This window comes from Podarcis bocagei (genome assembly GCF_964188305.1).
Source record: "Podarcis bocagei genome assembly, chromosome: Z".
NCBI lineage: Eukaryota > Metazoa > Chordata > Lepidosauria > Squamata > Lacertidae > Podarcis > Podarcis bocagei.
This window is the reverse complement of record NC_138140.1, coordinates 33,632,480-33,644,445: the sequence shown is the minus strand read 5'-3', so window position 1 is coordinate 33,644,445 and position 11,966 is coordinate 33,632,480. Positions and strand designations below refer to the sequence as shown.

The 11,966-nt window shown below is 48.0% G+C and overlaps 1 pseudogene across 1 annotated transcript; it reads right to left on the bottom strand.

Moving 5' to 3' along the window:
* Window positions 1-586: 586 nt before the first annotated feature.
* On the bottom strand, window positions 587-9,709 carry LOC308578671 (Krueppel-like factor 9 pseudogene; annotated as a pseudogene). The gene is made up of 2 exons: window positions 9,533-9,709; window positions 587-1,271 (listed from the first exon to the last, which is right to left on the bottom strand). The product of its transcript is annotated as a Krueppel-like factor 9 pseudogene (transcript).
* Window positions 9,710-11,966: the final 2,257 nt, after the last annotated feature.

Below are 11,966 nucleotides of genomic sequence, written 5' to 3'. Positions count from 1 at the left end.
TCCCTATGTGTTCTGAGGTGTGCATCCTCAGAAAAGGTTGAGCGTTTTAAGTGAGACAAATGTTCTTTGATGGCAGGGTGTGAATTGTGGAGGAGATTATACATTCTAGATAGATATTTTCCTTTAGGCTGGTTGAGATTTCCCTTTAGTTTTGATATTTCTCCAGCAAACCCAAAACCAGCAGCAGAAGCAGGACGGGATGGAGCAGCCAGCTCTTTGCTGCTTTTCAGGCAGAGCACCCTTTCTGGCTGTTAGGATCCCTTCCTCTTTTTTGTTGTTAAATCCCTGATTGCACCTTCCTAATACATTTTAGATAGTTATTTTCCTTTAGGCTGTATTAGAGTTCTCTTTTGTTTTGATATTTCTCCAGCAAACCCTATTTTCATTGTCTTTCATTCAGTTGGAAGTATTGGAGCCAGCCTGTCAAATATATATGGATTTCAAAGTACTTTCATCTTAATTTATTAATTTCCCCCTCTAATAATAACATTTGATATGTTGCCCAATTTCCCTTCATGTTTTTCTTCTTAACGCCAAAGGCTTTGATGGGTGAAATGCACCAAAGTTTTGTAGGTTCCAGTATGCCTTTCTCGACAATGGTTGTCTCCCCACCCCCCACCCCCACTGTAGTCTGTTATTCAAAAGGAGGCAGAGCTGGCCTTTTTAGATCGCTTGATCATGCTGGGGTGGAACTCGGTGTGGCAACGCGCATGCTTTGTCAGGTGGTCGCTCCTCATGAACCGCTTCTCACAGAGCGGGTATCGGAACTGCTTCTCCCCAGTGTGGGTTCGGTAGTGTCACGTCAACTCATCAGAGCGGGAGAACTTTTTAAGGCAATCGGGCCATGTGCAAGAGAACGGTCGCTCACCTGTGTGCACTCGGTAGTGGGCTTTCAGGTGGGACGACTTGCCGTAGACCTTGCCACACCCGCTGTAGGGGCACTTGTGTCTCTTTTTGGCGGCCAGCTTCCCCTTGGCGGGCGCCGCACCACACAGCAGCGAGAGCGGGTGGGACCCGCCGCCTGCCTCCTGCCCCTCGGCGGGGCTGTGCGAAGGGCTGGAGCCGGACTCGGTGGTCACGTCGCTGTTGGATCCCGCGTCCTTGTCGGGGCTCTCCACGCTGTCGCTGCAGATGGAGGGGGTGGGCAGGGGCCGGTACTTGTTCAGGTCCAACAAGCTTTTGGCAATGGTCACCAAAGTGCAATAATCCTTCCAGGCGTCCCGGGGGTCGTTAGGAAAATGGTCAGAATCATCAAATCTTCCAACGACTCCCTAACCCGCGCAAAGCTCATAGATATTAAAAGGACATACAGAAACATGATTCATCGCAAGAAACAGCAGCACACCCTTGAGGCTTGGTCCATTCTTCATTCGGCTGTAGAGAGGCATGACTCCCGCTCCTTCTGGCGCTTAGTTAGACCTTCGGCACCATTCAATCCAGCTACCCAGATTTCCGTTGATGAATGGATTGCCTATTATTCAACCAGTTTCGCTTCTCCAAATCTTCTTACAGATCCCCCTCAGTCCCCGTCGGACCTCTGTTCCTTCTCTCTTAGTCCCACTTCCTCAATAAACTTTACCCCAACTCGCATTTTCAACATCATAATGTCAATGCGAAGGAATAAGGCCCCCGGCCCAGACATGGTCCCGTTAGACCTTTTCCTGACTGATACTCTTTGGTGGAGCGAACACCTGACTCCTGTATTCACCGCTATCTCCTCTGCCCTAGACATCCCCGACTCCTGGAGAGAAGCTATAATAGTCCCGATCTTCAAAGGCGGCCAGCCAAACATCCCCAGGAACTATCGCCCCATCAGTTTATTATCCATCCCGGGGAAAATATTTGCCGCTGTTTTATTGGAGGAACTTCTCTCATGGGTCCAGGGGAGGAACATTCTACCGCTGGAACAGATCGGTTTCCGAAAGTCAGCGTCAACCATGGACCACTGTCTAACTCTCTATCACCTTGCCAGTAAATACACTGCTCCAAGGCAAGGCCACCTATTTGCCGCTTTCATGGACCTGGAGGCCGCCTTTGATTCCATTCCTAGGCAGAGATTATGGTCCAAACTTGCCCATCTGGGAACTGATTCGCACCTCCTCTCCCTAATTATTTCCCTTTATTCAAACACCACAGCTCGCGTCCGAAGTGGTCCAAACGGCTCCCTCACTACTCCATTTCCAACGGCCAAGGGCGTCCGACAAGGTTGTCTCTTGGCCCCTTTATTGTTTAATCTCTATCTTCACGATGCAATTTCCACTTTGAAGCTAGCATCTAAGTATCCTCCTCACTTAGCAGGCCACCCCGTTGCTTCCCTTTTCTATGCTGATGATGCCGTCATCTTATCCAGAACAGCTGCGGACCTAGCAAACACAGTTAACGCATTTATCGCCTATTGTAAGGCGGAAGCTCTTAATATTAATTATAAAAAATCGAAAGTCCTCCACTTCACTCGTTCCCGCAAACTCAAGTTGGAGCCGCTTAAGATCACAGGTGGCTACTTAGAAAAGGTAAAAGCCTTTAAATATCTAGGCATAATATTCACTTATAATCTCTCCTGGACCACCCATCTACAATCTGCCTTTCTCGCTGCAAACACGACCTCTAACGCCATTGTCCGATTTTACCACCAGAAGGGCGGCAAACACCTTCCAGCAGCAATTCAAATATTTAATGCCAAAGTTGTCCCTAAATTATTATATGGATGCGAAGTATGGACTACAGCAATATCAGGTAACTTGGATTGCCCACTTCATATGTTTCTGAGATCTCTTTCCGGCGTCCCGAGATGTGTCTCAGGTGCAGCCCTACGACTCGAGTTCGCCCAGTCCTCAATTGTTAAACGAGCATGGAGTCGAGCCATTTCCTACAGCTTCCACCTATTAACATCGGATGCTCGAATTAGAGGTGGTTTTTCCAATCTGATCCTAAGAGATATTCATAATTCCCCTTGGAAAACTACAATTAACCTCAAATTCCGCTCTCTTCTCAATTTGAACTGTAAAACTGTTCTTAACTTAGAGTGTATCAGCCCGGCGGCCCTACCTCTAATTAAAAAGAAACTACAGCAACTTGACTTTTCTAACACAGCTTCCTATGCAAGAGGACCGTGTTCAGGCCTAGCCCTAGCTATTCCACCCCCTGAAGGGATCCCTCTATATTGCTTCACAATTTCTTCGGAGGCTAAGCGTAGGGCCTTTACCTGTGCCCGTCTCAACTGTTTTCCTACAGCAGTTCTGTCGGGTCGTTATTCCAGAGTTCCCATTGCAAATAGAACATGCTCCTGCAATGACACGGCCCTGGAGACTATGGAACATGTAATGCTCTTCTGTCCCAACTGGTCAGATGAAAGATCTCGGTTTTTAACTCCCCTTGTGAATAAGCTTCATCTCCCAATCCAGCCTTGGATAGTGTCCCTCTTTCTGCAGGATTCTGATTGTTGGATTACTGAGATGACAGCAAACTTCCTGCTTAGTGTGATGAAGAGGAAAGCGGCTCCTACTTCTTTAACACCACAGCTGCAGTCGATACGCCACACAACTGAATGAAGTTCCAAGTAGCCTCATTGTACAAGGACAATTGAGCTAGGACATATCTGAGGAGCTGAAGGACCCTTTAACGGTCCTCCTCCAGCCTCAGCAGTTTTTTTTTGTTTGTTTAAGTAATCGCCCAGGACGATATCTACCTCTACCTCCCCACCCCTATGTTATGTTGTTATCTCAATGTATATCATGCTATAGCCACACGGCTAATGCAATAAAATAAACTACTAGGTTCCAGTATATATTTATATTTTATCCATGGTTTATATAAGCTCTGGTGGCAGCTTCAATGCCGCCAGATTCCCCCTGTGGTCCGTGCTCTGACGGTCTATGTGGCCATTTGCAGACGGATGATTTCCACAGCCCCCCACCATCACACCCCCCCTTCCTCTATGCTAGGTAAATAAAATTGCAGGAGTTTCCAGTTTTTGTACGTACATCAGCAATAGGTACGCTTCAGTCCTTTCTACACCAAAACTGATTCGCATCAGTACGAGCCCCACAACCACCACCCTGTCCCACCAAATATTATATATAATATTTTATATATATATATATGATTAACCCGAAAGTCTATATATCTAGCAGGGTATCCTCTCCCCTCTTTTCTGCAGCAAGATTGAACAAGAATGGTCAATTTCAACCTGGTCCTTTTCATTAAGAAGGGGAATAGTGAAGAGCGAAATCAGAGCCAGTTGCAGCAGTGTCAGACCAATGAAGAAGGCACCAACATAAGTGAACACCCACACTACAAACTTTTTTTTTTTGTACTAAGCTTTTCATTCTGTCAGAATGCATCTCTTGTAACTTCAGTAATGGAAAGCATTCTGTGGTTACCAATCTTGTCGTACTCCTCTTCTTCCTCCTCCTCCTCCACGTCTCAATATTCCAGCGGTTCTTCCTATTTCCCCGCTTTTGAGAAAAGGTCTGGGTCATCCGAAAAATCTACCTGCAAGACAGAAGTCACTGGCTTGTTGTGTGGCCTGTCCTTTTAGCTTCCTCTGTCCCTTTGTGTTCTGAGGTGTGCATCCTCAGAAAAGGTAGAGCGCTTTAAGTGAGACAAAAGTTTTTGATGGCAGGGTGTGAATTGTGGAGGAGATTATATATTTTAGATAGATATTTTCCTTTAGGCTGGATGAGATTTCCCTTTAGTTTTGATATTTCTCCAGCAAACCCAAAACCAGCAGCAGAAGCAGGACGGGACGGAGCAGCCAGCTCTTTGCTGCTTTCCAAGCAGAGCACCCTTTCTGGTTGTTAGGATCCCTTCCTCTTTTTTGTTGTTAAATCCCTGATTGCACCTCCCTAATGACTGCGCCAGATGTAGCACTGCCTTTCACTTATCCCCTTTTGCAGAGAGAATGAAAAATCCAGATAAATGTGCTTGGGATTCTTCAAGTCCAGAATCTGGCTCTTGTGGATCGCTGGCTGGCTGATTCCAGTGGCTGCAAATGGTTTCATTGTACCTCCTGAAGGAGGCATTCCTGGCTCAGAGGAATGCAAATGCACCCTCAGCAAATGTGGAGTGATTGATGTTACTGAAAAGTTCAGTGCTGGCAGGGTTTGAGTTGTGTGGCTGCAAGTATCCGATGGGGTGTTTGCGAGGGATTCAGTCTGCTTGGAGAAAAGGAATGAGAAAGCACATGAAGATTGCGGAAAAACTTGGAATGTGTCATACTGTAAAGTAATAATATTGCCGTAGTAAAACAAGCCAAGTTAAGAAGAGTCACTCAGGATATTCAGGATTGAACCACACACCTTTGCTGGGACATCTTTTCAGGATAGAGCCCTACCATAGTATGTATTTTAAATGTTAAAGTTAAACATTTGTATGGGAAAAAGGTATAGGTTTTTTTCCTCAGAGGGGGAAGGAGGAACAGATTAGCTAAACATGGAAGAGGTAACCGTGTTGGACCGAGGGTGGAGTTTATGGGCAATCTATCCGGAAGACATTTGTATTTCGAGGAGTTAGTGGTCTGACATGGTTACCCTTCCTGCCTTCTCTTCCTTCTCCTTCTCTATCTCCTCAGCTGTGTATCGGGAGATTTTTAATGCTGGATGTTTTTAGATATGCTGTAAGCCCCCCAGAGTCCCTTGGGAAAGCCAGCCAAATGGGTGGGGTTTAAAGATGATGATGATGATGATTTATTTATAAATATAGCTGATGTGCATACAGAAACGGTGCAAAAACTTGCAATGTTTATATTTTAGAAAGATGATTACTACAATCACAGTTGCAAACACTTTCTTTTTGCACTTTCTAAACAGCTAATATTATAGTCCCTTGATGAAAGCAAGTTAGCCCATGATTTCTTAGACCCAAAAGGCACTAGAAAGCAACATTTGTAAGGGCAGTACAGAACTGACCAAGTGTGAAGGCTGGAGCACTTACAAGTGACGCACACAAAATGTAAGCCACAAAGAGCAACGTGAAGGTGTTTCCATGTGATGGCTACCTTTGTGCCGCAAGGCATAATGTGCATATTGGCTTGGCATTCCAAACCATTCTTCTCCATGGCATGGCCAAGTTCAAAAACCCACCACCGCCAAGCCAGCAGCACCCCCTGTATGGCAATTATATGTGCCAGCTCTCACAATCCCATTTCTGAGAAGCAGACATATGTTGAATACAGTGTAAAGTCTCTGAGGTTTATGAGGCTTGTGCTGATCCGCTGTCTAGGCTTTAAGTTAAAATAAAAAAAAATTCCTTCCAGTAGCACCTTAAAGACCAACTAAGTTAGTTCTTGGTATGAGCTTTCGTGTGCATCTGAAGAAGTGTGCATGCACACGAAAGCTCATACCAAGAACTAACTTAGTTGGTCTTTAAGGTGCTACTGGAAGGAATTTTTTTTTTATTTTGACTATGGCAGACCAACACGGCTACCTATCTACTACTAGGCTTTAAGTTGTAATTCACTGGGTGGCAGCCTATGTACCATATTTTTCGCTCTATAGGATGCACCAGACGATAGGACGCACCTAGTTTGGGGAGATCAAACAAGAAAAAAAAATTCTGAATCCCAGAAGCCAGAACAGCAAGAGGGATCTGTCTTCTGGGATAGCCTCTTGCTGTTCTGGCTTCTGGGATAGCCGCTGGGATACCCATGCCCTGCGGAGGCTTCGTGGGGCTATCCAAAAGCCAGAATAGCTAGAGGGAGCACTGCACAGCACTTCTTCTAGCTTTTCTAGCTTTGTGCGAAGCCTCCGCAGGGCACGGGGAGCCTTCATCCCCATGCCCCGAGGAGGCTTCTGGGACAGTCCGTGAAGCCTCCAGAGGGCAGCTGGATGAAGGCACCCCGCTGCCCTGCGGAGGCTTTGTACAGCTAACCCTGAAGCCTTTGGAGTGCAGAGCGAGTTCCTGCTGTGCTTTAAAGGCTTTGGGTTCCTTTCGCTGAAGCCAGGAGTCCCTCCAGGCTTCAGCGAAAGCAATGCGTAGCCTCCGGAGCATTCGCTCCATAGGACGCACAAATATTTCCCCTTAATTTTTGGAGGGGGGAAAGTGTGTCCTATAGAGTGAAAAATACGGTAGTTTTCTGCCACTTTGCCCCTCCCTTGGCAGCATGGAAACCATGTGATTCAGCTTGAACTGGATGACAGAGTAGTGGAATTCCCTCTCCTTGTTCAGCTTGCAGAAATAGTCTGTCCTGTGGCTGGCAGCATAGTCTATGGACCTCAGGTATGTCAGCGAGCCCATAGAGCTTGCCCAGGAGCACTGGGAAGACAGTGAAGAAAGTGACCGAGCGCTAGATGAAGTTGAAGTGGCCTTCCTAGAAATGGGAGCATGGGATGCTGCAGGAAAAGGAATAGCAAGGCTGCTACTTTTCAGGGGAAAGCAGTGCTTTAAACAGCTGCGCAGCAGAACTGGAAGGGGAGGCATCTTTTATTTGCATAGAGGTGCTAAGGAGTATTACCTGTGGGTTCCTGATCATCAAAATAGGATGGCTGCCTCAGGCAGATGATTTTAGATGCCCTGATAGGGGTAACAGGTTGTTCCTGATTTTATTTTTTTATTATTGTATGTTTTATGGACGAGGAGCAGGAGAGCACTGTCCCTCAGACCTTGTGGGGGGCTGGACTAAATTTTTTTGGGGGAAGGAATTCCTATGCCCCACAAATAACCTAGAGAGGCATTTTTAATAAAAGGACACATTCTACTCATGTGAAAACACACAGATTCCCGGACCGTCAGCAGGCCAGATTTAGAAGGCGATTGGGCCGGATCCGGCACCCGGGCCTTAGTTTGCCTACCCATTGTTTGTTGCTTTTCTGCCTTGTGTGCTAGAAGAAACTGGCCACTCCTTTTCCCTCAGCAAAATGTCTTAGATCAGCTCTCAAAAGTTCAGTAGGCAAGCATGATTTCATAAAGTGGATATTCCTCAAGTTTGTGCTTCTTCAGATTAATTCAAAGAGTGAAAAGTAGTGTGGCCCTTACCTGTTCTGATTCTCTCCCTATCCTCCATTTTTGCAAAGAAACAGTGGACATTTTAAACATTGCAGGTTGGTTAATTCTTAGAATTTAAGTGCCCTTCCTGCGTTCAGAAGGTGTTGGAGCTTCACATTTACTATTGTTTTTTGTTTTTGATTTTTAATTGAAGATTCTTACTGGAAGGTTTTTATTTTATGGGAGCCAAAGTTTGTGAATCACTCTGCAATTTTCTAAATTCAAAGCAGTGTAACCTAGTCTCTCTAATCGCCCAGCAGAACTACAAAACCTGAGGGATCTTTAGTGGAGTTGTTAATTAAAATGTAGCTACCATCTTCAATGCTGCTTTTAGACAACAAATTGTGGTCAAGATTCAATCTCTAAAATGAACAGGCTTCCACAGAAAATTTAGCATTTCACAGCCTTACTAGCAGATCAGTAGTCTCAATATATGTAACAATGTATGAAATTAAATTGGTCCGTTCTCCTCCTTACAGCCAGTTGCTTTGAAAGCATCACATCCTCAAACTGGCATTTCATTCTCTCATTCAAACATCTGACACCTTTGCAGTTGAAGGATTATTGTTGTTGGAGCCTCCTTTGGAATTCATTTGTTCCTGAATTTGCCCTCTTTTGTTCCAATGTGGGTAATGTGTCCAAAGTTCATGGGTTCTCCTAGCATGTTTCTGTGAAGGCTTGGAGGCTTCTTCACTTTGAGCTGGTCACCAATGCAACAATTAAAACAAACCAGGAACATTGTAGCACTCAGTGGCAGCCAAGTCTGCTAAACCAGCCACTCCTTTAAACACTGTAGTTTTTCTAAAATCACAATTGCTATTGTTGAGTCCAATGGGGCTTGCTCCCAAGTAATTGTGTGCTGGCAGCTAATTTCAGCCAGGGTCCCAAAGTCCCAATGACTACGAGAATGTGCAGAGTGCCACCTTCTCCCACCTGTGTAGTGTCAGTCAGCTCCTATTTAGCTGAGATTGGGGGCAGAGAGGCAAATAAGAAACAGAAAAGTTTTACGGGCTTAATTCTTGTTTGTGTGACTGCTGGTTAGAAGACCCAGACGGACAGCTGGTCTTTCCTAGAATCGCCACCCTAAACGCCGGATGTTCTTTGGAAATCAGATTATAGATTTTTGCCAAAGCTCCTGTATCTTTCTGCTGTGCCTGTGGCTCCCACCTGCACGCTTAAGTCAGCCTTCCCTAACCTGCTGTCTTTCAGACATTTGGACTCCACGCGCCTGCCAGGTGTGCCTGTGCCTGTAAGGGAAACGCAGGGCTAGAAAGAAATCTGCAGGTGACAATTCCGGGGACAGAAAGGGAAACAATGGAGCCTCAAGGCAGGGTCTGGAGGAGGCTGAAAAGTTGGCGGCCATGGGGTCTTTTGCATTTCCTTGCGGAACCAGGCTATAAGCTTGAATACACGTGTATTCGCAAGATATAGGGGGTTTAATTTATTGGAGGGTGCGTGGTCCCCGTGGGGGTGAAATGGGGAAGCAGAGTCCCTTTAACTCGCTGGAGTTTAAACTGGCCAGGGGGCGGGGCTGCGGATCTCTGTTTCTAACAGCCGGGGAGTCCTCGACGTCTTCTCTACTTCCATCTGCCTGGCGCTGCGGGAGGGAGGGTGGCAATGGGTGCTTGGAGCTCGCTCGCTGCTGTACCCCCTCTTCCTCCTCCTCCTCCTCCCTGGCGAAGGGTGCGCTCCTGGCCGCGGCTCCGCTCAGCATCCGGGCGGAGCGCATCCGTGCCCTTTTCCAAGTGCGGCGGGACGGCGGAGAGTCCTGGGGTAGGTAGGGTTCTGGCGGGGGTTAGGGGCGGGTGGGGGGGTTGGGTAGCCGCCTCGCTCAGCCAAGCAACTTCGTTGTGGCTTTGGGGATGTGTCCGGTCAGGAGGAAGGGCTGCTTCGCGGAGGTAGAGCTTTGCGGTGTGTCTGTGTGTGGGGGGGGGGGGAGTGAGGGCAGGGTTACTTTACCCGCAGTATTTCCAGGCAGGGCTAGGGAAAGAGTCGGGTCTGAAAATGCGGAGAGCACGTGTGTATGGACATGGGCAGTGGCGTGTGGGGTTGGGCCGGGGGAGGGTAGTCCCAAGCGCGCAACTTTTAGGGGGCGGGAGCCAGGCGCCCCCACGCAGGGAACCCCGTCCAGCCCTGAGTGCCGCCAGGACTAGCCGTTGCGCGTCCCAGGCCAGCGTGGGGGAGCGGGGTTTGCCTGCCGACCAAGCTTCTCCTGGCAAGGGCAGGCAGGGGCGAAGCGCAGCCCCGCTTGGCTCTGGTGGCCAGGCTGAGTTGACGCGCGGAACCCTTCGCGCCCTGGGCACGTGTGCCCGACAACGTTGGTGGCGAGGGCAGCGCCTGGCGCGGTGCGTTGTGTTGGCCACGCGCACTCCAGCGCAAAAAAAGGACGCCAAGCCGCTGCGTCTTGGTTTTCCCCCAACCAACCCCCCATTTTTTGGCTTGAGCACCCCACGCCCCATCCCTTCCTCCTTGGTGCCTTTAGCTTCTGTGGGGAAGGTGAGGTGCAGGCAGAAGTTCCACAGGATAATCCCTGCCTCTTTGGGTAGGGTAGATTTCTTCTGGCCATGGAGGTTCTTTTACGTTATCCTTGGTTGTGATGGATGTGAGATGAATCCTATGGCTTCTTATTTGGGAGCAAAGCCTGCTGCGCTCGCTGCAGTTTACTCCTAGGTAAAAATGTGTAGGATTATGTTGCTGCTCTATGATGGTTTCTTTCCTTTTAAAAAACAACAACACGCTTTTCTGTACACTTAGAGGGGAAAACGTGTGCGAGTACTGCACATGGAAGGTTGGAAGCCATAGCAGCTTCTGTGGGGGAGGTGAGGTGCAGGCAGAAGTTCCACAGGATAATCCTCGGCCTCCCTGGGTAGGGTTGGGAATGTCCCGTTGTCTGATACTATGGTGGGCTCCTCACAGTCAGTACAGAACTCTGGATGCACCTGTGGTCAGATTTGGTACAACACAGCTCCTCTTTATGTTGTGTTCTTGGTTTTCCTCGAAATGTTTTTTTCTAGAGCCTAACTGCTAACCCAGAGCAGCTGCAGAGGAGCAGGAACTTTTGTCACTAGGGGGCGCAAGTCTCTAGAAATCTTAAGGGCTGCCTTTCACCAGCCTCTTAGTTCTCCTTAGTCCTTTGAAGTGCAGCAGCCTGTTGGCCCTGGAGAGAGACTTTCTGCAGTGCAGCTATGCTGTCCATATCCTGCGTATGCTTACTTGGAATTGAGTCCTGCAGTGCTCAGTGGGATGTACTGCCTTGTCAAATGTGCCCAGGAAGAAAGCTGGCATGTGCTCCTGGGTGGCCTGGCTCTCAATATCTGGCTGCTGCTGGGCTCTCCATGGCTGAACTGGGAATAGAGAACTCTCCTGCCTGGACTTTTCTGTTGAGCTGACTAAGATGGTTTGAGTTTTCATCTGGCATTATAGTTCTTCCTCCCTTGCAGGGTTGGAGTGACCATGTTCTGAGGCAAGACGTGCAACTTGTCTTCAGCAGCAGTGTATAGGAATGTCAGAGGAGCCTTTTGCACCAGGCCAAAGGGGGACCATCTAGCTGAGCATCCTGTTCCCACCGTGACCACCAAGATGTCAGCCAAAGAGACAGGGCTGCTCTGTGGATGGGCAGAGCTAATGCACAGGGAAGAAGCCTCTCTGCCTGTCAGCAGTGCTTGCATGGGCAGGACAGGAGTGCTTCTGAATCCCAGCTGCTGCAAACCGCAGGCGGGGAGAGTTGCTCTTGGGCTCTTGTCCTATTTGTGGGTTTCCCTTAAGTAGCATGCGGGTGGCCACTGTGAACAGGATGATGGAGTGGAGGGGCCAATGGCCAGATTCAGTAGACTCCTCTTACTTTCTTCTGTAAATACTTTCTTATCTGCTCTGAATCTTCCTGCATTGGTTCCTGCATGAGTTCTGGTGTTATGAGAGAGGGAGAAAAACATTTTCCCTACCCACTTTCTGCAAGTCTTGCAGGATTTTAGAACCTCTGGTTCCAT